General features: G+C 39.2%; 1 protein-coding gene and 1 non-coding gene across 2 annotated transcripts in view; one reads left to right on the forward strand and one right to left on the reverse strand.

Moving 5' to 3' along the window:
- The window catches only part of ZCCHC7 (zinc finger CCHC-type containing 7), a 236,079-nt gene that overhangs the window by 132,603 nt on the left and 76,919 nt on the right, over window positions 1-26,557 (forward strand). The window lies entirely within an intron of this gene.
- LOC125996011 (U6 spliceosomal RNA) lies at window positions 4,119-4,225 on the reverse strand. The gene has a single exon (XR_007491200.1). It is a non-coding gene; the product is annotated as a U6 spliceosomal RNA (small nuclear RNA).

Below are 26,557 nucleotides of genomic sequence, written 5' to 3' on the forward strand. Positions count from 1 at the left end.
AAAAGGTTTTGGGTGGAAATTTCCTCTTATCAAAGTTTTATTACGAATTGGAAGATTCTTGGTGTAATAGATTAGGACACTTCAACCCCCACTCCACTGTTTGAACAGTTTCTTCAACTTTTAAATGCAATGTTTTATGTCAGTTTGAGTTTTCTGTTTGTTTTTTCATGTTATCATATGTGATAAGAGAATAAAGAGAAATTTATTCAAATAATTCTACAGATTTACCATGGGCATTTTTTAGTAATAGATTGGAGGGAATGAGGAGAAAAATGTAAAATGGGTGGTTAAAAATTCAAGATCAGAATTATAAGTCTGAGGTTCACAGCCCAGGAAGAGAGTTATTGTTGGCTAGAAGATACTGCAGGATCAAAACAGGTAAAGGAGTGACTAATTGGTTGGTTCAAACTTTGTCCTCAAAAATCAGAGATGGCTGCAAAACAGCAGCCAAGCATCGAGAACAATCTTTTGGATTAGCCTCTCCTGGACTGATCTGGTTACATTATATGTGGTACTCAGTGCAAAATTAGAATGCAAGCCCTTGTTCAAAAAGTAGGTTATGACTTGTTCTTTAGCCCATATTCTTCCTTAAGCACATGTCTCTCTTTTTTTGTTTGTTTTTGGGTCACACCTGCCAGCGCTCAGGGGTTACTCCTGGCTCTACACTCAGAAATTGCTCCTGGCAGATGCAGGGGACCATATGGGATGCCACCGTCCTTCTGCATGCAAGGCAAATGCCCTACCTCCAGCTATCTCTCCAGCCCCTGTCTCTCTTGTCTCAATGTTTCTTTGCTTATTCCACTCTGAAGAAGCCCATGTTCTCTCTTGAACACATATTTTCTCCTTTTCTTTTCTCATCCCTGGCATCTTTCTAAGTAAGTTTAAATAAAAATCATTCTGCTTCACTAAAATTATATATATATATATATATATATATATATATATATATATATATATATATATATATATATATATATATTGCTATTTGGACCACACCCGATGACGCTCAGGGATTACTCCTGGCTATGCACTCAGAAATTGCTCCTGGCTTGGGGGACCCTATGGAATGCTGGGGGAATTGAACTATGGTTCGTCCTAGGTTAGCACATGCAAGGCAAGTGCCCTCCCTTTGCACCACCACTCTGGCCCAACAATAAGTTTTTCTAAATATCAGCCAGAAGTAGATCATTAAAGACATTTTAAGTTTTTTGTTTAAAAATATGTGATCCTGGGGCCTTGCATGCAGAAGGACGGTGGTTCGAATCCCAGCATCCCATAGGGTCCCTGAGCCTGCCAGGAGCAATTTCTGAGCGTAGAACCAGAGTAACTCCTGAGCACTGCTGGGTGTAACCCAAAATCAAAAAAGAAAAAAGATTATTTATGAAATATAATAGAAAGATACCAATGCTTGAGTAACAATGTAAAGTTCTAAATGTCAAAGAAATAAGATTTAGGGTTTTATTAGTTTATATATCATCATAATAATACTTTTCAATGTAGTTCTTCATTGATTGTAACTATTCTGGTCTGCTTTTCTGCAAATTTGTTTTTTAGCTCACCAAAATTTTTACTTTTTATAGCTTTAGATTAATTAAAGACAATGCCAGTCATTTTGGGAAATGTCTGATTGCAAGTGGTTTATTTTGTTGCTTTAGTTCTGGAAAGGGTGTTATGCTCATATCGTTATTACTGGATCTATTATAAAATGTTTTCTAGAATTTGATCATTTTTGGAATGATTGCTGAGACATGACTTCAAAATATGAACTTTATGATATCTAGAGCTAGTTATTTTTATAGAATGCCTTTTCTAAACATTTAACTTTATATATCAACTTTTAATTTAATTATAATGCAAAGTTATACAAAGGAATTTAAATATTTCCTCTGCCATCTTATTACTGTATAAGAAACCAAAGTGGAAACTGTACATGAAATGAGAAATGAATATGATTTGTATGTAATTCAAAATGCCCAAGGTACACATCCTGTCTTTGCAACTTCTTGCAACTATTAAGTTGCAAAGAAAAATAATTTTAAAGCTGTCATACAACATTAGTGTTCTTTTCTACCATCTTTCATTTTAATTTTTTATTTTTAAATTTTGAGGAGGTTGAGCAACATCTACTTTGATTGTTCAGTGCTTACTCCTGACAGGGCTGAAGGGCAATATGGGGTGGCAGGAATTGAACCCAGATTAAATATGTGCAAGACAAGCTCCGTACCTGCTGTACTGTTGCTTCAGCCACTAGTTGTTTTGTTGTTTTGTTTTTTTCTTTTTAGCCATGAATATTTATTTGTTGTCATGTGAATGCCCATGTATGTATTTTTACTTTATAGTCAGAGTGCCTCATCTCTTTCCTGGTGCTGCTGTCACCATTGTTGTGTGAGCTCATCCCAGGCTGATCTTTGAGTGCCTTATGATTGCTGACTCTTGCTTTGATATATTTCCTCTGCTGGTCTAACATTGCCCCAAAGGTTTTCACTTAGAAACCACCAGTTCTGGGAACAGAGCAATAGCACAGCAGTAGGGCGTTTGCCTTACACGTGGCCAACGTGGAAGGGACTCCAGTTTGATTCCCGGCATCCCATATAGACCCCGGGTCTCCTCCCCACTTGTTTTTGGTTTTGGTTTTTAGGGCACACCCCGCAGCGCTCAGGGCTCTATGCTCAGAAATCGCTCCTGGCAGGCAGGGGGAACCATATGGGATGCCAGGATTCCAATCACCGTCCTTCTGCATGAAAGGCAAGCGCCTTACCTCCATGCTATCTCTCCCGCCCCACCCCCACTTTTTTTTTTTTTTTCAACAGAACCATAGAACATGAACCATCTTGTTCTGCTTCATAAATTGAGGGGGTAAAAAAAATGGATGGTACCAGGGCCAAGCAGTCTCACGAACATTGAGTGAAAATAAAAAATGATCAGGCCTAAATACACAACCCAAAGTCAACGACAATAGAATCAAGAGACTACAATAAGCTGCACACTACAACAAGCTACACACAAAAGGGACCTGTTACACTAGCAGTCCAGGGTGCTAAGGGTGGAGGTATGGGATGCATGCTGGGAACAGTGAGTGGTAGAGGGAAGTTAATACAGGTGGTGAGAATTGCCCGAATTCACTGTTACTATGTACCTTAAATATAACTGTGAAAGATTTGTAATTCACATTAGTCTTAATAAAAAAATATTAAAAAAAAGAAAGAAAGAAACCATCAGTTCAAAAATAAGATTTTTAAGAATTTTCAGATGGCAACATTTTGAGAACAGCAAACTAAGTACTGGCTCCTGAGAACAGACAACTGGGAAACTGTTAATTGCCATTAAATTGAACCATTCAGGATATTCCTTAGGTGAATTATTTCCCCTGGTTGGAATTATGTAGTCGTTGAGTACTCAAAATATGGTAGTCTTCAGGAAACTGCTGAATTTAAGAGTTCTTCCTGGAAACTTGGTGCCTTAGGGACCTTCTGAAAACTAACAACCTGGACAGTAGCTGTTGAATCAGGCTTGGTTACAATGAGAGAGACCTTTGCAATGGCGTTCAGGTAGATTACTCTTGCTATTTCATTATTTACCTTTTAGCTACCCTTTTGATTTTATTATGTTTGAAACTCTCTTTTTGGTTAATAGGACAGAACCATAAACTGTTTTGTTTTGACGCCTGGTAACTATTAGTTATGTATTTATGTGGCCCTAGATTCTTGTCTGCGGAGTTTGGGCAATTGCTTAAATAAGCAACTGAAATCAGTTTTACTCCTTAATCTTTTTTGTTTGTTTGTTTTTGGGCCACACCCGGCGGTGCTCAGGGGTTACTCCTGGCTCTCTGTTCAGAAATAGCTCCTGGCAGGCACTGGGGACCATATGAGACACCAGGATTCGAACCAACCATTTAAGTCCTGGGTCGGCTGCTTGCAAGGCAAACGCCGCTGTGCTATCTCTCTGGCCCCACTCCTTACTCTTAAACTCACATGAGAAAGATCTTTTGTAAATAAAAATGTCTTCTTGCCATATTTTTTCCTTTAAAATGACAATGACTTTTTCAAAAGATTTCCTTCCTTCCTTCCCTTTCTTTTTTTCTTTCTTTCTTTTTTTTTTTTTTTTTTTTGCGAGTTTTAAAAAATATGGAACGCTTCACGAATTTGCGTGTCATCCTTGCACAGGGGCCATGCTAATCTTCTCTGTATCGTTCCAATTTTAGTATATGTGCTGCCAAAGCGAGCACTCTTTTTTTTCTTTCTTTTCCTTCCTTCCTTCCTTCCTTCCTTCCTTCCTTCCTTCCTTCCTTCCTTCCTCCTTCCTTCCTTCCTTCCTTCCTTCCTCCTTCCTTCCTTCCTTCCTTCCTTCCTTCCTTCCTTCCTTCCTTCCTTCCTTCCTTCCTTCCTTCCTTGTTTTGTTGTTGTTGTTATTGTTATTGTTGTTTTTTGGGCCACATCTGGCAGCACTTGGGCTACTCCTGGCTCTTCACTCAGAAATCACTCCTGCCAGGCTCAGGGAACCATATGGGATGCCAGAGATCAAACCTAGGTTGGCCTCATGAAGGCAAATGCCCTACCTGCTGTGCTATAGCTATAATGGCCCCAGAAGTTTATCTGAACTAAATACCCTCTGTTCTTATTAAAAAGCTCAAGCTGCTACTTGCTTCCTCACTCACCCCCCCCCCCCGTGCTTTATGTACTATAAACTGTTGTCTTCAATGCACAAGGATTGCAGCTACTGCTTCATCCTTTCCCTGACCCTTGACTTGTGCTCAAAGATACTTATGTAAGGCCTTTGAATGTTGCACTGGTGATGGGTGGTGTTCTTTAAATGACTGAAACCCAAACACAATCATGTATGTAATCAAGGTGTTTAAATAAAATATAAAAAAAGAAAATAAGAAAATAAAAATATAAATGAAAAATATAAAAAAAAAGAAATATACTATGTAAGGCCTTTGTAATAGATGTGCTGTGACAGGAATGTACAGAGGAGCAGTACTCTATACTCTTGGTCCTCTGTGACTTACGGACCTTGGGACAGCAAGAGCTTTGATCTGCTTGTCTCTGCATGAAAGTGCCCTCATCCCTTTATCTTGATGCATTTATGTGTTGTATAAATTTTATTTTCTTTGACTACTGTAACTAACACTACTGCCTTTAAACACTAATTAGAAATTTGCAAGAAAGTAAAGTTGCAAATTCTCTAAATTTTGTTTGTTTTGATGCCACATCCTCCTGTTCTCCAGGTTTACTGTGTGTAGACATGTATGGTATCTGCTGTACTATCTGTCTGGCCCAAGTTTCAGATTTACATGGTTACTGCTAACAATTTATGTAGCAGCAAGTAATATATTAGCAAATTTAAGAAATGTTAAGAAACTAGTTACTCTTTGTTGGTTAAAAGGAACCAAGACTGAGGTACTGAGGTGTAACTTGATGATACTCAGGGCTTACTCCTGTCACTGTGCTCAGAGGTCACTATTGGTGGGCTTTATCTTAATTTTTGATTTGTTTTGTTTTTGGGTCACACCCAGCATTGCTCAGGGGTTACTTCTGGCTCTGCGCTCAGAAATTGTTCCTGGCAAGCTCGGGGGACCATATGGGATGCCAAAATTCAAATCACCGTCCTGCATGCAAGGCAAACATCCTACCTCGATATTATCTCTCAGGCTCCGTCTTTATCTTAATTTACTTGGATAATTATCCATCTCATATGGTGCCAGGACTCAAACCTAGGTTAACTGTATGCAAGGGAAATGCCCTATCTGCTGTATTTTTGCTCTGGCCTTAGGAACCAGATTTCTTTTTTTTTTTTTTTTTTGTGGTTTTGGGTCACATCTGGCAGTGCTCAGGGGTCATTCCTGGCTCTAGGCTCAGAAATTGCTCCTGGCAGGCACAAGGGAACCATATGGGGCGCCAGGATTCAAACCGATGACCTCCTGCATGAAAGGCAAACACCTTCCCTCCATGCTATCTCTCCGGCCCCGGAACCAGATTTCTTTTCTTAAATAAGACCTGTGGCATTTAAATTGCCAGTCATTGATTACTCCAGATTGTTTCACACCCTACTCTTTGAAATATTTATCCCTAAAGGAAATAAATAATGCCATTCTGTGTAGACTTCTAATTAGCTTTCCTTGTTTGACAGTAGAAATCTTAAAATTTGGGCCCGGAGAGATAGCACAGCGGTGCTTGCCTTGCAAGCAGCCGATCCAGAACCTAAGGTGGTTGGTTCGAATCCCGGTGTCCCATCTGGTCCCCCGTGCCTGCCAGGAGCTATTTCTGAGCAGACAGCCAGGAGTAACCCCTGAGCACCGCCGGGTGTGGCCCAAAAACCAAAAAAAAAAAAAAAAAAAAAAGATACCTTAAAATTTACATTAGTAACATATAGATTATAAGCAAAAACCATTTCAAAGATGTATATCTTCCAAGAGCAAGTACTGAATTTTGAAAAAATAGTATGAAAAAGTGAATTTTTTCCACAAAGGTTTTGATGTATAAGATACTACATTTAGTTGTATTCATTGTGTCTTTGTAAATTAGTTTTTGGTGAAAAGTTTGGATGGCTGAAAATTTAGATTACTTGTAAGAAGATATTTATTTACAAAAGTGCACTGGGGTGCACTTATTATATACAAAATCTATATTGGTAGTCAGAATGGCAGTAGTAGTTAGCATTTTTGTATAGTCTGTTTACATGAGAAGGGCTGAAACTTGATCCTCATCATAGTTTATGTGATCTAATTTGCTAATGATTTATGCTGTTATGTGCTATTTAAAATTCTTAATAGCAGTGTTCTGCTTCTTTATGAATATGGAAAATATAAGTAAGTTAGTATCCTTTGGATAGAAAATGAAGAAATTGGCATCTTTCTTTGCTGTGCAGTGGTGAGCTGCCCTCTCCTGGTCATCTGTGACATCTAGAACTCCCAGTGGGTCCTAAGGAAAATAGATTTTTGCCAAATTATATTTTAATTTTGCCTTGATACTGATACTATCCTAGTTTGTGATTCTGCAATAGAGTTTGTCTCATGAAAAGACAGTGTTGGTAGAAAAAGTGGTGCCATCTTCTCTTTCACACATGTTCTAGTAGACATTCTTTCCACATGAAATTTTGCCTCTTAAATCATAAAATAACCTTTGCTGTTTCTTTGTTTACTAGATTTTTAAGACTTCTCTTAGGATATTCCTCAAGATATTCATCTCTTGATGAGGAGACAGGGCAAGAGAGGGATGAAAAGAATTTCAGATTTACCTTAAATACATGAATTAACCAAGATGTTCTTTTCATGGATGATAATTCTTTTTTGTGGGGGGGGGGGGGGGATTTTGGGTCACACCCAGCAGCCTTCAAAGGTTACTTCTGGCTCTGTGCTCAGAAGTCAGTCCTGGCAGGCCCCGGGGGACCATATGGGATGCTGGGATTTGAACCAGGATCCGTCTTGTGTTGGCTACGTGCAAGGCAAACACCTTACTGCTGTGCTTTGCTCTGGCCCGATTATAATTCTTACATATTTTCTTGAAGATAGGCATAAAACTTGCCTTAGTAATATTATGTAGGAGATGAGTTTGACAAAGATTCTTATTAAGATCAGCACCTTTGTTGTTTTAATTTTAGATTTTTATTTTATACATTTGTCTTATATATATTATATGAAATTAGCTACAATTTAGGTATTCACTAAAGCTGTAATACCAGAATATTGAGAAAAAGGCATTCAGGCATTCAGAACTTACTTGATTGTTGAAAAATAAAGTTTATCTCTGTCTTTTTTTTTTTTTACTTGTATCTCTGTATTTGAAAAATAAAAATGAAAATTTTATTGCATTTCTCAGTTTAATGGCTTATACTAGTTGACAGTTTTAAGAGTCATATAAGACCTATGCTTATTAAACATAATGTGTATCTTAATATGTTAATATATCTTTCTGTGTGTGGATATTTTTTGTTTTGTTTTGTTTAGTTTTGGTTTGGTTTGGTTTTTGAGTTACACCCCGAAGCGCTCAGGTTACTCCTGGCTCTGCGCTCAGAAATCGCTCCTGGGGCCCGAGAGATCTCATGGAGGTAAGGTGTTTGCCTTTCATGCAGAAGATTAGTGGTTCGAATCCTGGGATCCCGTATGGTCTCCCAAGCCTGCCAGGAGCGATTTCTGAGTGTAGAGCCAGGAGTAACCTTTGAGTGCTGCTGGGTGTAACCCAAAAAACAAAAAAAGAAACCTCTCCTTGCAGACACTGGGGACCATACGGGATGCCGGAATTCGAACCACTGTCCGTCCTGGATCGGCTGTGTACAAGGCAAATGCCCTACCACTGTGCTATCTCTCTGGCCCCTGTGTATGGATATTTTTAATAATTTTTAGTTGAATCATCATGAGATAGTTAGAAAATTGTTCATGATTGAGTTTCACCCAAAATATGTCTTTCTTAACTAAGCAAAGATTCTAAAATATTATATATATTGTTTTTGTTTTTGGGCCACACCTGGTGGCACTCAGGGGTTACTCCTGGCTCTGTGTTCAGAAATAGCTCCTGGCAGGCTCGGGAGACCATATGGGATGCCCGGATTTGAACCACCATTCGTCCTGGATCTGCTGTGTGCAAGGCAAATGCCCTACCGCTGTGCTATCGCTCTGGCCCCATCTAAAATATTATATTCTTATAAAATATTACACTTAAGATGAAAAATGCTAGAATTAGAAGTCTTTAAATTTTTATTAATCACTAATTCTTTTAGACAATTGTATATAGCTTTTTTAATGTGATCAGCTTCACTATATATTATAAATATGCAAAAGAGAATTTTATATATTAGTCTTTTTTGTTTTGCCAATTTTCTTACCCACCATTCAAATGATAAATTTTGAATGGAAGTGTTTCCTCATCAAAACGAAACTGCAACCATAACTTGCAAATAGGGACTAGATCTTTGTCTCACTTTTTATTGCTTAGGAGCCCCTAAGAATCCTGTTTTCTCTAGAACTTTCCATGGCAGCTAGACTTGAACTTTTTTTGTTTCATTTTTGTTTTGTTTTTGGGTTTTGGGTCACACCCGGCAGCACTCAGGGGGTTACTCTTGGCTCTGTGCTCAGAAATCGCTCAGAATAGCAGGCAGGGGGTACCATATTAGTTGCCGGAATTCTCGAACCACCAACCTTCTGCATGGAGGCCTTACCTCCATGCTATCTCTCCGACCCTGACTTGAACTGTTTTTGTTTTTGTTTTTGTTTTTGGGCCACACCCGGTGACACCCAGAGGTTACTCCAGGCTTTGCGCTCAGAAATTGCTCCTGGCTCGGGTGACCATAAGGGACGCCAGGGATTGAACCTGGGTCAGCCGTGTACTAGGCAAATGCCCTACCACTATGATATCACTCTGGCACCTAGACTTGAACTCATTAGAGAGAATTTGTCTGTATAAATAGGATTTTTAAGAGCCAGGTTTGAAATACCGGATCAGATTTCTAATGTTTAAAAATAAACTTGTAACAAAATAAGCCTTGATATCTGAATACGAGTTTATATTTTTGAATTTATGTATGTGTGTTGTAGTGCAGGGTATAGGATAAATTTGGTAGCCTAGGAAACCTGTATCCCATCAGGATAGAAAACAGATGTTCTTCCTCCTGGTAAAGAACTGCAGCTATCCATTTAGCAATTATGAATCTCTTCCCTAGATAATACCCTTGAGAAAGGAGTCTTTCAGAAAGCAGGATCAAGAAGCACATGGCAGGGGCACAGTATTTTTTAACTGTATGAGACAGAATTGTCATACATTTGCTCTCCCATTTTTATGCCTCTGGTTTTTAAATGGTAGGTAGATAGAAAATTCATTTGACTCACCTTACAGGACTAAAAATCCTTTCACTCTTTCAGTAAGAAAGAGACTGTATCAAATTTTGAGAAGCAAAATTACCCATTTATCTTCATTCCAAGTCTAACTCAGCCTAGTTGTTTCTAGATGGGTTTTTCTGTTTGTTTTGTTTTACTTTAATTTTAGGTCTTTTTTGTTTTTTATTTTGGTTTTTGGGTCACATCCAGCAGCGCTCAGGAGTTACTCCTGGCTCTACACTCAGAAATCGATCCTGACAGGCTCGGGGGACCATATGGATGCTGGGATTCGAACCACCATCCTTCACATGCAAGGTAAACACCTTACCTCCATGCTATCTCTCCGGCCCCATTTCTAGATGGTTTTATGTGCCATTTTCTAATTTGGTAATTGTTTTGATTGAAATAATATTATCCAAGTCTTATGTTTATTTCTCTAAAAGGACCAATTACCACTTTGCACTGTTTTGCCCTCCCTTCAGCTTCGTTCACTTCACTATTATACTATTCCTTCTAAAATAAAGATTTCACTATGGCTTTTCCTTTTCTGAAGACTTTCAGTGACTCCCATTACCTATTTCTGTTCATTCTAGAATTTAAGTTACTCTGTGATTTGGCTATTTTTCTGTCCTATACGCCATTAGCATTCTTTAAGTCAAACTGAATGCTACCATCTTCTGTACTTCATTGCCTCTATCACTCTCAAATCACTCTCTTCCTAGGTGCTAATTTTTTGTGTGTTTGTTTTTGTTTTGGGGCCACACCCAATGATGCTCAGGGGTTACTCCTGGCTATGCACTCAGAAATCACTCCTGCTTAGGGGACCATATGGGATGCTGGGGGATCAAACCACGGCCGATCCTTGGCTACCATGGGTATGGCAAATGCCTTACTGCTTGCACCACTGCTCTGGCCCCTAGGTGATAATTTTTATTTTATGCTCTGTCAGTTTTTTGCATGTTGAAATTCTTTTTCAAGATCTTGCCTTAATGCTATCTTCTTTTAGGTAAATTTTGAAGAATGCAGTGAGAATAATATCATAAAATAATATCATAAAAATAAATTTTTTTGTTTTGTTTTTTATTTTTGGTCACACCCAGCGGTGCTCAGGGGTTACTCCTGGCTCTATGCTCAGAAATAGCTCCTGGCAGGCTCGGGGGACCATATAGAATGCCAGGAGGGATTCAAGCCACCGTTCTGGATGCAAGGCAATCACTCCACCTCCATGCTATATCTCCAGCCCCCTATTTTTTTTTTTTTTTTTGGTTTTTGGGTCACAACCGGCAGTGCTCAGGGGTTACTCCTAGCTCTATGCTCAGAAACCACTCCTGGCAGGCTCAGGGGACCATATAGGATGCCGGGATTCAAACCACCAACCTTCTGCATGCAAGGCAAACAAACACCTTATCTCCATGCTATCTCTCCAGCCCCAATTTTTAATTAATTTTTTAACCAAAAAAAAAAATAGATTGGGGCTGGAGTGATAGTGCAGTGGTAGGGCATTTGCCTTGCACATGACTGACCCAGGATGGACCAAGGCTCAATCTCCAGCGTCCCATATGGTCCCCCAAGCCAGGAGTGATTTCTGAGTACATAGTTAGGAGTAACCCCTGAGCATCACTATGTGTGGCCTCCCAACCCCCCCCCCAAATAGATTAGACTTACCTCATTTAATATAATTCAAGAAAACACAATGAATTACGAATGAATGTTTCATATGTAGTTTCATTACCATATTTCAAAATGTTTAATCCTGTTAGAATGTGCCTTTACTGTTGTCTGAGGTAGTAGTGCCATTACTGAGGACCACATTCATTTGTGCAGGGGCTGAGGTTGTGCATGTGTTGTCATCGATCAAATTCAGTGTTTCAAATATATAGGGCATGTATCCTAAACCTTGACCTTCAGGCCTGGCTTTGTACAGTTATTTTAATGAAAGAAAAATTTTTTCTATTGAAGTCTAGATTGAGAGAAAAATATGAAACCACATATTAGCATTTTAGAAGCATATTAGAAATTATACTTTTTAAAATTATGATTAATATTAGATAAATTAAGTTCATCATCTTATCAAAGAGAACTTGTAGTTACCAAATAATAGAAAACTTGAATATGAGTAGATTTATCTCCTCTATTATTTGGAATAAAAATAAACTGCTAACCAGTGCATGCATTCTTCTTTTTTTTTTTTTTTTTTTTTTTTGGTTTTTGGGCCACACCCGGTAACGCTCAGGGGTTACTCCTGGCTATGCGCTCAGAAGTTGCTCCTGGCTTGGGGGACCGACACCGGGGGATCGAACCGCGGTCCGTCCAAGGCTAGTGCAGGCAAGGCAGGCACCTTACCTGTAGCGCCACCACCCGGCCCGCATGCATTCTTCTAAGGACAGTTTGTACCCACCGTAATTAAAGGTGTCATGATTAAAAATTCAGGCATCACAAGTAAAAATTCAATACCAGCAGCTAAGTTTCGAAGTAAAATTCAGAGCCAGAAAACATAGTTTGCTAAAAGATACTAATTCTAAAAGATACTGTTTTATTTATTTATTTATTTATTTATTTTTTTTTTTTGGTTTTTGGGCCACACCCTGTGACGCTCAGGGGTTACTCCTGGCTATGCGCTCAGAAGTTGCTCCTGGCTTGGGGGACCATATGGGACACTGGGGGATCGAACTGCGGTCCGTCCAAGGCTAGCGCAGGCAAGGCAGGCACCTTACCTCTTGCGCCACCGCCCGGCCCCAAAGATACTGTTTTAAAGGATAGAGAAAGAGAAGTAAAATGCCTGCCTCAGTGGTGTATATGGGAGAAATTGGGCATGTTGGTGGTGGGAAAAGTGCACTGTGAAGTGTAGTGTACATTCTATGACAGAAACTGTCATGAACAATTTTATAAGCATGGTGCTTAAATAAAGTAATTATAAAGAATAAAATATACTGTTGTTTTTTTTTTTTTTTGCCACCCCCAGCAGTGCTTCGGTATTAATTTCGGCTCTGTATTCAACAGTCACTACTGGTAGGTTCGGGGGATCATACGGAATGTTGGAGATCAAACATATGCAAGGCAAGCACTCTACTCATTGTACTATTTCTTGGGCCCTAGAGATGTTCTTTCAGCTTAAAGTCTGATAGAGCAATAAATACTATTTATTCTTAATATGTTTTTTTGTTTTGGGGGCCCCAGGGGGGGGGGCACACCTGGTGACGCTCAGGAATTACTACTAGTTATACGCTCAGAAATCACTCCTGGCTTGGGGGACTATATGGGACACCAAGATCAAACCCAGGTCCATCTTAGGTCAGCCACATGCAAGGCAAACGCCCTACCACGGTGCCACCACTCTGGCCCCATCATATTTATTCTTTTTTTTTAATATTTTTTATTTAAACACCTTGGTTACAAACATGATTGTATGATATCATCATATCAGATGATACCCACCCCCCCCCCCATCACCAGTGCAACATTCCCATCACCAATGACCCAAATATCCCTCCTCCCCTCCCCACCCCTACCTGTACTCTAGACAGGCTTTCTATTTCCCTCATACATTCTCATTGTTAGGATAGTTCTCAATGTGGTTATTTCTCTAACTAAACTCATCAGTCTTTGTGGTGAGTCTCATGAGGTCGGCTGTAATGTCCAGCCCTCCTCTCTTTTGTCTCTGAAAATTGTTGAGAAATGTCTTTCATTTTTCTTAAAACCCATAGATGAGTGAGACCATTTTCTGTCTTTCTCTTTTTCTCTGACTTATTTCACTCAGCATAATAGATTCCATGTACATCCGTGTATAGGAAAATTTTATGACTTCATCTCTCCTGACGGCTGCATAATATTTCATTGTGCATATGTACCACAGTTTCTTTAGCCATTCGTCTGTTGTAGGGCATTTTGGTTGTTTCCAGAGTCTTGGTAAGGTAAATAGTGCTGCACGTGGTAGCCGAGGCGCTCAACAGTTTCTCCTGGCTCTGTGCTCAGAAATCACTCCTGGCGGGCTCAGGAGGCCATATGGGATGCTGGGAATCAAACCAGGGTCTGTATTGTGTTGTCCATGTGCAAGTCAAATGCCCTACCACTGTGCTATCACTCCGGCCCCGTCTCCATATTTAGTCTTAATTTTTTTTTATTTGTTTTTTGGGGCCATACCTGTTTGACGCTCAGGAGTTACTCCTGGCTATGCTCGCAGAAATTGCCCCTGGCTTGAGGGACCATATGGGACGCTGAGGGATGGAACTGTGGTCTGTCCTAGGCTAGTGCTTGCAATGCAGATGCCTTACCTCTAGCATCACCTCTTCGGCCCTTTATTCTTAATTTTGATAAATTTTGTTTTTAGGAAGAAAGCTAATTATGAGGTTATTTTTGTTTTTTAAAAACTGAGTTACGGGGCTGGCGAGGTGGCGCTAGAGGTAAGGTGTCTGCCTTGCAAGCACTAGCCAAGGAAGGACTTTGGATCGTTCCCCTGGTGTCTCATATGGTCCCCCCCAAGCCAGGGGCAATTTCTGAGTGCTTAGCCAGGAGTAACCCCTGAGCATCAAATGGGTGTGCTCCGAAAAACCAAAAAAAAAAAAATAAAAATAAAAAAAAATAAACTGAGTTACTATGAGTTTTCAGAATTATTTATGATTAAATGTTAGGCATTGTTTACTTTCCTTCATGAGTGCCCCCAGTTTCTCTTCTTCCCTCCAGTTTTTCACTTTTTTTAAAGATATTCCTAGGTAGTTCGTTTAGGCACAATATTAAGTAGGATTGTTGTTGCTTTGCATTTCTCTTATAATTCATTATCTGCATATACAAAAGCCATAGATTTTTTCTTTTTTTTTCTATGAGAGAGAGAGAGAGAGAGAGAGAGAGAGAGAGAGAGAGAGAGAGAGAGAGAGAGAGGAGGTTCAGTAGTTGTTGGTTTTTTTGTTTCGTGGTTTTTGTTTTTTTTTTTTCCCAAAAAAGCCATAGATACTTGTGTGTTGCTTTGTAGCTGCCACTTTATTATACAAGTATGTTGTTTCTAGGAGCTTTATTGTAGTCTTTGTTTGTTTTATTTTTGTCTTGTTTTTGGGCCACACCCAGCGGTGCTCAGGGGTTACTCCCAGCTCTACACTCAGAAATCACTCCTGGCAGACTCAAAGGTCCATATGGCATACCGAATCCACCCTGCATGCAAGGCAAATGCCCTACTATTGTGCATGTACTCTGGTTCTTCATTGTAGTCTTAAGAGTTTTCTAAGTATAATATATCAACCACAAATAGTGAGAGCTTGATTTTTTTCTTTTCTTTTAAGGATGCTCATAATCTTTCTTGCCTAATTGCTTTGCAAGTACTTCCAGTACAATATTGACTAGTTGTGGTGAGTGAGAAACTTTTGTCTTGTGCCTTTCTTGCCTGAAGACTCAGTTTCTTCACTATGAGATACAATGTTTGCTGTGGCTTGTGGTAAATGGCTTTCACTATATTGAGGAAAATTTCTTCAACTCCTATTTTATTGAAAATGTTTATCATTGGGGCCGGGCGGTGGCGCTGGAGGTAAGGTGCCTGCCTTGCCTGCGCTAGCCTAGGACGGACCGCGGTTCGATCCCCCGGCATCCCATATGGTCCCCCAAGAAGCCAGGAGCAACTTCTGAGCGCATAGCCAGGAGTAACCCCTGAGCGTCACAGGGTGTGGCCCAAAAACCAAAAAAAAAAAAAAAAAGAAAATGTTTATCATGAATGGTGTTGGATCTTGTCAAATGGTTTCTCTTCATCTATTGATATGATCATATGATTTTATATGATTTTACCTTGTATTGATATGTTATATTAATTGACTTGAGTATCTTAAGCCATCTTTGCATCCCCAGCATGAATCCCACTTGGTCATTGTATATGATTTGTTTTATGTGTTCTTGAATTCGAATTGGCTGGGTTTTGTTGATGATTGTTACATGTATGTCCATTGGGATATAGGTCTGTCCTTTTGCTTTTTTGTGCTAGCTCGCTCTCTCGCTCTCTTTTTCTCTCTCTCTCCCCACCTCTCCCCTCCCCTCCCCTCCCCTCCCCTCCCCTTCCCTCCCCTCCCTTCCCTCTCCTTTTTGTATTAAGATAATATTTGCAGGGCCGGAGAGATAGCATGGAGATAGGGCGTTTGCCTGCTTGCAGAAGGATGGTAGTTCGAATCCTGGCATCCCATTTGGTCCTCCGAACCTGCTAGGAGCAATTTCTGAGCATGTAGCCAGAAGTAACCCTTGAGTGATGTCGGGTGTGACCCAAAAACAAAACAAAACAAAACAAAAGATAATATTTGCCTCATAGAAACTGTGAGCAGATTTGTGGTTTTTGTTTTCGATTGGCTTGGGGGCCACACTTGATGGTGCTAAGGGGTTACTTGTGGCTTTGCACTTAGGAATTACTCCTAGTTGGGCTTGGGATACTGTATGGGATGCCACCACTCTGGCCCTCTTTCTTTTTTTTTTTTTTTTCTTTGGTGGGGGGAGGGTTGGCCACACCCAGTGATGCTCAGAGGTTACTCTAGGACTAGGCTATGTGCTCAGAAATTGCTCTTGGCTTGGGAAACAATATGGGATGCTGGGGATCAAACCCAGGTCTGTCCTGGGTCAGCCACATGCAAAGCAAACAACCTCCCGCTGTGCTATCGCTCCGGCCCCTATTTTTTTTATTTATTTATTTTTATTTTATGAGGACAAAGATGCAAAGAAAGAGGACAAGGTAAAGTTACAGTGGGAAGACGATCACCCATAAACAGAATTCTCAGAAGAAATCCCCTTGCTGACACCTTAATTTTGAACTTTTAGCCAAAAACCATTAATAAAACAAAAAACATGCACAATTACTTTGTCCCTCAAGTCCCCAGATTGTAGTATATTATAACATTTCTTAGCAGCACACAAAGCAATTTAAAGCCACAAAATTTATGTAACTCCTTTAATATTGAAGGCATATATTTTTTTACAGTTCCATGCACATGCATATTAATTTAAGTTAACCTCAGAAGTTTAAGTGATAGACCTTGAGACTTCCTGATCTGAAGTTGAATTCTATTATATTAGTCTGCTTTTGACTTTTTAAAATTTGTTTAAAGAAAGTATATAACATAGTTGACATAATTGATCATAATACATTTGTTTCAGGAAGGATAAAGGCAAAGTTATTATTTCCTTCTTCACTCTCTCTCTTTTTTCTTTAAGGATAAGAGTCAAAGGAGCACAGCGAAAACGGTGTTAGAGTGGCAATTGTTGTTTGCGTAGGCCCAGTGAAATATGTGAGACATGGAAAGGAAAAGCCTTGGCATAAATACAAGGAGACCTTACCCCTGAAGTTTTCTGGCATAAGATCAACTCTAGGCTCCAGGCATACTAGGTTGTCCAACCCAAGTCATTGTCTGTAGTGCCAATACATTTTATTTTTCACACAGTCGCTGTTGTTGGTGTCAGGTTTCTGTAGTTAAAGGTCCTGGAATCTGTGCATATCTTACATTGAAGTCAGTATGATGTAGAGCAGGGGTCTTCAAACTACGGCCCGCCAGCAGTGAGCGCTGTTTGGTTGCCAAGATACCTGCCAGCATATACACTCAGTGTATATCCAAATATCAGGAACAATGCACTCAAAATGGTAACCATCTTTGGTAGCACTTATGCCTGTGAACAGACTTTTTCAAGAATGAAACATCTGAAATCTCCAACCAGATCAAGATTAACTGATGCCCACTTGCATCACTTGTTACGGCTGGCAGTAACAAATATGGAACCGGACATTGACTATCTCATTAGCCAAAAGCAGGCCCATAGTTTCCATTGAAATACTGGCGCGTGATCTGTTTATTTATAAATGGTTTTCATTTTATTTATATAAGATATGTGCAGTGTGAGTAGGAATTAGTAGCTCATATAGTCCGGCCCTCCAGCTCTCTAAGGGACCATAATCCGGCCCCCACTTTAAAAAGTTTGAAGACCCCTGATGTAGAGCATCCTCTAGTTTCACCTCACAATTAGAGGGCAATGCAGAGAGCATTGTCCTGAAAGCAGGTTGTTGTTGTTGTTGTTGTTGTTGTTAAGTCTTCTGGATGTTAAAGAAAGTCTCTTTTGAGTAGATTGATGCCAGAGCAATTGTAGGGTCTTTCCTGGTAGAGGATTGCTTCCAGGTGATGTTATAGACAACCGTGGTTGTCTCATAGATGGCATCTCTGGTTCAGGGGTGAATATTTTTTATATTTCTAACAGTATTTTTCAGACTATTCTTTAAATATATATTTGTGAAGTTCTCTTTAGTCAGTATTTGTAAGATTTATTCATGTTGATACATGCAGCTCTAAACTGCTATAGAATATTCTATTGTTTAATTGTGCCACTAATATAGTTTTATTGCTTACTGACATGTGTTCATGTGTTCAGTAACCAATGGATTGAATTTATGATGGTGGTCCCAATAATAGACAGGTGTGTAATGACTATACCATCTGGATTTTACATTCTCTGATATGCTTTCCCACAATAGTAAAAAATAAAATTGTCTGTCAGTACATTGCTGAGAGACACATGGCTGTATTTTCAGTCTTTGATTTATGGACTGTTAAATTGATGGAAATTTTAAAATTTGGGCCACACAGAACAATGCTGTAAAGAGAGAAAGAATGTTTAATATTCCAAAAGAAAACTGACATAGATAAAAATGTATATCCATTATGAGTATGGACAGAAATTTGAAAAACAGGCCAATCTAGACTGTAGACCAGGGCATAAATTGTCAGTAGAACTATTTAAAAAAAATCAAGAAAACTATCACAAAAGTTAAGCTACCTCTATTTAAAAAAAAAAAAAGGTGAAAATAATGAACAGGCATAGCATGAACTTGACTGTGCATGTATTTTTGTTTGTTTTGGTTTTGGAGCCACATCTGGTGGCACTCAAGGGTTACTCCTGGTTCTGCACTTAGAATTAGCTCCTAGCAAGCTCAAAGGATCATATGGGATATCAGGAATCGAACTCGGATCCATCCTGGTTTGGCCGCATGCAAGGCAAACATCCTATCACTGTGCTATCGCTCTGGCCTCTGCGCCTGTATTTTGATTAGTAAATTATTTATGATTTGTTTGTTGAATTGTCATTTCCAAAGTATATGTTAAAATTTAAAAATGTACAGAGGCAATTTGCATAGACAAATACCAACTATTAGTATAATATTGAGTCTGGAGCAATAGTACAATGGGTAGGTCTCTTGCCTTGTAAGCAGGCTACCCAGGTTTGACCTCTGGCATCCTATATGGTCCCCTGAGCTGCCAGTGATTCCTGAGTACACAGCTAGGAGTAACCCCTGAGCACCACCAGATTTCCCCTCACAAAAAAAAAGCAATAAACCTAATTTTTTAAAAATTAAGTTTTCAGGGCCGGCGAGATAGCATGGAGGTAAGGTGTTTGCCTTTCATGCAAAAGGTCATTGGTTCGAATCCCGGCGTCCCATATGGTCCCCCGAGCCTGCCAGGAGCGATTTCTGAGCGTGGAGCAAGGAGTAACCCCTGAGCGCTGCTGGGTGTGACCCAAAAACCAAAAATCAAAAAAATAAATAAATAAAAATAAAAAAAATAAAAATTAAGTTTTCATACTTGAGATAGCCTGGTCCAGACTCATGAATAGAAATGTAGCCCAAGAAAAGACCTATTCATAAACTTTATATGACATAGGTATAACATAGGTGCTTGTTTCCTAGGAAAAAGTTGGTTTATTCAACAAATAGTACTGGGAGAGTGTGAAGAACAAATTAAATATGTCACTATATTAAAAAAAAATTCCAAGTGAATTAGAGCTAAAATATAAAAAAACTATATTAAGACTACTAAAAATGGTTGATTATATATTTTAAATACAAAATATTTTACTTTATATATATCATAAGACATCTTTATAAATTTATATCTATGGTAGTTTAAAGATTACTTCACCAGTTTGAGTAATGAAGTTCACAGATGTACTATAATAATGCAACATACTATCATTATTCTAAGGATACACACTTAGCATTTAGTAGTTAAAGGGTAGATATGATGTATGTAATAGTTCAAATGGTTCCGAACTTTATCCATGTGTATAAATGGACATAGAGCCAAGAAAATGTATGTATGTATGTAGATATACAGCGAATAAAGGATGAACCTATGGGGGCGAAGAGATAGTATGGAGGTAAGGCGTTTGCCTTGCATGCAGAAGGTCGGTGGTTCGAATCCCGGCCTCCCATATGGTCCCCTGAGCCTGCCAGGAGCGATTTCTGAGCATAGAGCCAGGAGTAACCCCTGAGCACTGCCGAGTGTGACCCCCCCACCCAAAATAAAAAAGGATGAACCTAGGTGAAACTTACTCAAGTTTTTTTATATGTTTCATTGTAGCATTTTGTTAATTTGACATCATTTCCAGATAACACATTTTTTTCTTTAAAAAATAGGGTATCATTAAGAGCAATTTATAGACAAGCCTCAGATTGAGTTCAAATGCTAGTAATGCATATTACCAGTAAAAGCTTCATAATCAGAAGACACAAAACATTTCCACAAGTTCTTTGAGAAAAAAAGACAGGTTACTCATAAGGAAAATGGACTATGCTGTGAATAGGCAACTGAAAGAAAAAGATGAGGGACTGGAGAGATAACACAGTGGCAGGACATTAGCCTTGCAAATGGCCGACCCAGGAAAGACTCAGTTTGATTCTCGGCATCCCATATGGTCCTCCAAGCCTGCCAGGAGCGATTTCTGAGCACAGAGCCCTGAGTACCGCCAGGAGTGATGCAAAAAGAGAGAGAGAGGGAGGGGGGGGGAGGGAGGGAGGGAGGGAGGAAAGGGAGGGAAAAAGAAAAGAAAGGGAGGAAGGAAGGGAGGGAGGGAGAAAAGAGATGAAAGCAGCATAATGAAAGATTCAAAAATATATGATATGATAAATTTCTTTGGTTTCCAGAGAAAAAAAGAAAATGGAATATAAAATGCAAAAAGAATATTTTGACAGTGCTAAATATTAACCAGTAATAGATGAACAAGAACTCATACAATCTTGCCTGCAAGATACATTGCAAAAATCTAGTAAAGTTGAAATTATCCTATGGCCCAAACAAGATCGTTTTTATTGACACTTATTTAGAAAGATGAGAAGGGAGAGACCACAGACTTCTCCACATTGCAAAGAAACAAGGACAAGCTAGTGAAATACATGCTCAAGGGAGAACACAGGCTTGAAAAGCAAGCCAGTAATTCTACTTTGAACTACATGTTCTCAAATTAGCCAGCAATGAACTTCTTTTAAAAGAGTGGGGGGCAAAGGGGCCGGAGCCAGCCAGTAGGGTGCTTGCTTTACATGTGGCTGACCTGGATTTAATCTCTGGCATCCCATCCTTGAGCACTGCCAGGAATAATTTCTCAGCACCACCAGGGGTGCTCAAGGACCCCCCCCCCAAAAAAAAAAAAAAAAGCAGGTAGGATGTTTGCTTTGCATGCAGCTGACCTGTGTTCGATCCTTGGCATCTCGAATTGTCCCCTGAACCCACCAGGAGTGCTCCTGAGTAGTAACAGGGATGGCCCCAAAACAAACAAGAACAAAAAGGTTAGATAGTAAATGTTTTAGGCTGATAGCCCGTAAGGGCTCTCATATATTCAACATTGTCACTACAGACTGGAGCCAGTAATGGCTAGTACACAGACATTGGCATTACTACTTCCTTAAAATATTTGGTGTGTAGATGATAGTTTGCCAGACCCTGCTATGGAGAAATTCTATAGAATGCTCTAAGAAGCATTCATAAGAATATTCCCAGATTTATTTGTAACTGCCATAAATTTTTCATATGAAATAAATGGTAGAGCACAGGTGTGGTTAGCATATTCAAGACCCTGAATTTAATGTCTGGCTCTGCATAGCCTCGAAGTGCCTCCACTACTCCAGCCCAGGAGTGCTGAATCACTAGGCACACACACAGCTCGCCTATCCACACACCTCCAAACACCACCAGAGAGTTCATTTTTAGTTATTTGCTTTTTAACTGATTGATGAATTGATTTAATTTAATTTAATTGATTGATTTTTATTTTATGCTCAACCAGAGTATCTTTTCTACTATAAATGTTGTTTTGACTATTACTAATTAATAGTGTTCCTCTTTTAGTGTTCTTCTAGATTTCTTTTTTTAAAATATATTTCAGTGCATTTCTATTTCTTCTGTTTTGTATAGTACTCCCTTCTTTAGTGTTGGTGTTTATATATATATATATATATATATATATATATATACACACACACACACATAAAGCCTTCACCAGTGCAACATTCCCATCACCAATATCCCGTGTCCCTCCTCCCCATCCAATCTTCTAGATTTCTTTGCTTGTGATAGTCTACTGTTTGCTTTAGCAGAGAATGATTTTCCAAAATGTTTGCACCAATTTACATTCCAACGTCAGTAAGTGGTATTTAAGTGCCAGTCAGTGTGAATTCCCGGTATCTTTATTTCTTGTCAATACTTGATACTGTTACTGTTTTTAATTCTATTGTGGTAGCTGAATAGCCATGTATTGTGGCTTCAGTATGGGTATATCTGATGAGTAAATTAAGTCAAGCTTATAATTTCATGTTTTTTGTTTTTTTTGTTTTTTTTTTTTTTTTTTTTTTTTTGATTTTTGGGCCACACCCTGTGACGCTCAGGGGTTACTCCTGGCTATGTGCTCAGAAGTCGCTCCTGGCTTGGGGGACCATATGGGACGCCAGGGGATCGAACCGCGGTCCTGTCCAAGGCTAGCGCAGGTAAGGCAGGCACCTTACCTCTTGCGCCACCGCCCGGCCCCATAATTTCATGTTTGTTGGTGATTTTAATTATTCTCTTTTGTAGCCTAGAGTAAAGAAGTATAGAGTTGTTTTTCATGAAAGTGATCCTGGTTCTATCCTCATGGTTCCCTGAGCACCACTAGGAGCAGCCCCTGAGCACAGAGCACCACTGAGTGTGGCCAAACCTCTATCCTTTCTCCACAAATATAGTCTCTTTTAAGGAACGGCCTGCTTTAAGATTTTTTTCTGCATTTCTTTTAGTAACTAGTATATCTCCTGTATATATATCTATAACATGTTGAGAAAATTCTTTTTCTTACTACGTGAGCTGTGTTTTCACTCTCTTAATGGAGTGTTGTGTTTTGATTTGTTTTGCTTTTTGGTTTTTGATGAACAGCAGTACTTGTTTTCATTTTAGTAAAAAGTCACAAAATTTGATTTTTTGCTTGTACTACTTACCTAAGTAAGGTGTGACCTTGACCTGCTTTGAGCTTTAGTTTACTTATCTGTAAATAGTTGGTAATAATATCCTTGTCGTGGGGTAATTGAGAAGATTAAATGAGATAAAGCACTTATTATAGAGCTTTTCACCTAGCAGTCCCTCAGTAGATGTTAATTGCCTTCCCCATCACTTAGGGTGCTCATTTTCATACTGTCTTTTGGGAAATTGGGTAGTATTCATGAGCTATTTGCAAATGAATGTTTTGGAAATTAGAATCTCATGTAATTACCCCAGGAATTTAGAAGGTGGCCTAAAATAGTAAATCATAATTAATTTGCCCAGAGAACTAAAATGTAACATTTTCTCTGATGAAAAGGGTTTATACTCAATATGGGACCCTGGAATAATAAAACTCATGAGTGGAGTGTCGTATCCAGAAAATGAGAAGCTATAGTTAAAGACAATCTAAACTCTATACATAATGCATCATCTCTAGTAACGAGGTGGATCTTGTCTCAAAGAGGAAGTAAGATTTTTTAAATGATGAGAAATTGCAAATTACTCCAGCTCAAAGTACCTTCCCTCTGTGGAACTTTCCAGTGTTTATTGATCATTTTCATTTTGTTCTATTTCACCACCCATTTGCTCAGCTTATGTTTAAAACACATCTCTTATTGTGTATCAAATTCATTAGTGGACAAAAAGAGACAGAACAATACGTAGTATATGGTCTTGCATGAATGAAAATAAAAAGGAGTGGAAGGTATTTTTAAGGTTATAATGCCAGGCAAAAAAGATCTACTTGAAATTTCTGTTTTTGCTAATGGCAAAATTTTTTTATAATAGAACATTCTTCCTATAGATTCTTTCACTCTGAGCAACTATGTAAGTGTCTTTATAATTTTTTTTTTTTTTTTTTGGTTTTTGGGCCACACCCGGCGGTGCTCAGGGACCACTCCTGGCTGTCTTCTCAGAAATAGCTCCTAGCAGGCACGGGGGACCATATGGGACACCGGGATTCGAACCAACCACCTTTGGTCCTGGATCGGCTGCTTGCAAGGCAAACATCGTTGTGCTATCTCTCCGGGCCCGTCTTTATAATTTTTGATAATAGAACATTCTTCCTATAGATACCTGTACTCTGAATAACTATATTATGTATTCTACATATGAAATGCATTTATGCATGCGTATAGATTTCTTGAAAGCAAACTTTAATTTAAACATAAAATATTTTAAGATATTGGAGATTCATCAAAAGCAGACAGAAACCCCATAACATTGCCAATACTTAAAAAGGGGGGAGACTTGGAGCCAGAGCTATAACACAGCGGTAAGACATTTGCCTTGCATGTGGCCAACACAGGACGGACCCTAGTTCAAATTCTGGCATCCCATACGGTTTCCCGAGCCTGCCAGGAATGACTTCTGAAAATTCCTGAGTGCTGACAGATGTGACACAAAAACAAAAACAAAAGCAAAACGGGTGGGGTGGAGACTTGATGAATAAGTTTCCTGTTTTTATGTCTTTGTGCCTACCATTAATAGTTGATAACAGCAATGGATAATTAGAACTCAGAAGTTTCCAATGTTACTGGTTTTGGGAATCAGAAAAAGGCTAATATAACTGCTAGAAAGTGAAGGGGAGGGCCCGGAGAGATAGCACAGCGGCGTTTGCCTTGCAAGCAGCCGATCCAGGACCAAAGGTGGTTGGTTCGAATCCCGGTGTCCCATATGGTCCCCCGTGCCTGCCAGGAGCTATTTCTGAGCAGACAGCCAGGAGTAACCCCTGAGCACCGCCGGGTGTGACCCCCCCCCAAAAAAAAAAAAAGAAAGTGAAGGGGAATTCCAAATTATGTAGAAAAAATATTGGCCAACTTTTTGAGTCTTTAAACAAAATACCAGTACTCTTTAAGGGAACATAATGGAATCTATACTTTGCAAAGTATCACATATAAGGTTCAAGGTACAATTTTAAATTGCCAAATTTTTGTTTGTTTTGGAGTCACACCTGGCTATGCTCAGGGCTCACTCCTGGTGAACTTGTGGGGGAAGAACCATATGGAGTGCTGAGTATTGAACACATAGGCCACTTGCAAGGCAAGTGTCCTCCCCATTGTACCATCTCTCCAGCCATACCAGACAAATTGGACATATGTCAAGAAAAATATAATTGAACACCGCCTCTGTGATGACCCAGTTTGTTGGAAGTAGCAGAAAAAGGGTGTAAAACATTCTTTCTACTCATGCTTATAAGATAGCAGGCAAAATTTCTATTCTCAATGTGAAGAAATTACATTTTTAAGAAACTAAGTGAAAATTCTAAACTGAGAAATAGTTTCTGAAATAAGTTAAATGGGTGAGTTTAATAGCAAATTGAAATGTCTTTGAAATTAAAGACCATTGTTATATGTATTTGGAGGGAGATTGGCATCTGTACTTTGGATATATTGTCAAGCTGGTATAGAGAATGGATTTTCAGAAAATAAGTGAAAGCAGTATTCCACCAATTTTAAAAATATGTTATAGGGGCCGGTTCTGTGGCATGGTGGTAGGGCATTTGCCTTGCACAAGGCTGACCTAGGATGGACCGTGGTTCGATCACCTGGTGTCCCACATGGTCCCCCAAGCCAGGAGCAATTTGTGAGAGCATTGCCAGGAGTAATCCCTGAGCGTCACCAGGTGTGGCCCCAAAACAGAAAACAAAACAACAACAAATATATATGTATATCTTTTGGGGGGCCAGAGTGATAACACAGCAGACCGGGTGTTTGCCTTGCACTCAAATGACCCAGATTTGATCCCCAGCATTTCTTGTGGTTTCCCAAACCTGCCAGGAGTGATTTCTGAGCACAGATCCAGGAGTTACCCTTGATCACCACTGGGTGTGGCCTGAAACCTAAAAATAAATAATTTTTTTTTTAAAAATACATCTTTTACCACATGTCTTTATACTTAATAAGTATGCCTTTGAAAGACATAACTCATTTTTTACTCTTGGTATGGGTTTCATAATATGGAAATGCTTTTGAGGACTAGAATATATAAGAAAAGAAAAATTGAACTTGAATAATGACAACTTCAACAGGTATATCTTATCTTTTCCCTTCAGATCCTAATAACCAATCTACTTACCTGTCGGGTTTTATTTCCTAGGCTATACTCAAAATTCATCACACATGCACACATAAGAATATGGGATTATGATCTTTTTTGTCATTAAAGTGTACAAATATAGATAAATGTTTCTTTTTTTGTGTGTGTGTGATTTTTGGGTCACACCCAGCATGGCTCAGGGGTTACTCCTGGCTCCATGCTCAGAAATTGCTCCTGGCAGGCACGGGGGACCATATGGGACACTGGGATTTGAACTGATGACCTTCTGCATGAAAGGCAAATGCCTTACCTCCATGCTGTCTCTCCGGCCCCAGATAAATGTTTCTTAGTGTGCTTTTAAAGTATTGCTTTTTAGGGGCTGGAGAGATAGAATGGAAATAAGGCATTCGCCTTTCATGTAGAAGGTTGGTGGTTC

Source organism: Suncus etruscus, chromosome 1 (assembly GCF_024139225.1).
Source record: "Suncus etruscus isolate mSunEtr1 chromosome 1, mSunEtr1.pri.cur, whole genome shotgun sequence".
Classification (NCBI taxonomy): domain Eukaryota; kingdom Metazoa; phylum Chordata; class Mammalia; order Eulipotyphla; family Soricidae; genus Suncus; species Suncus etruscus.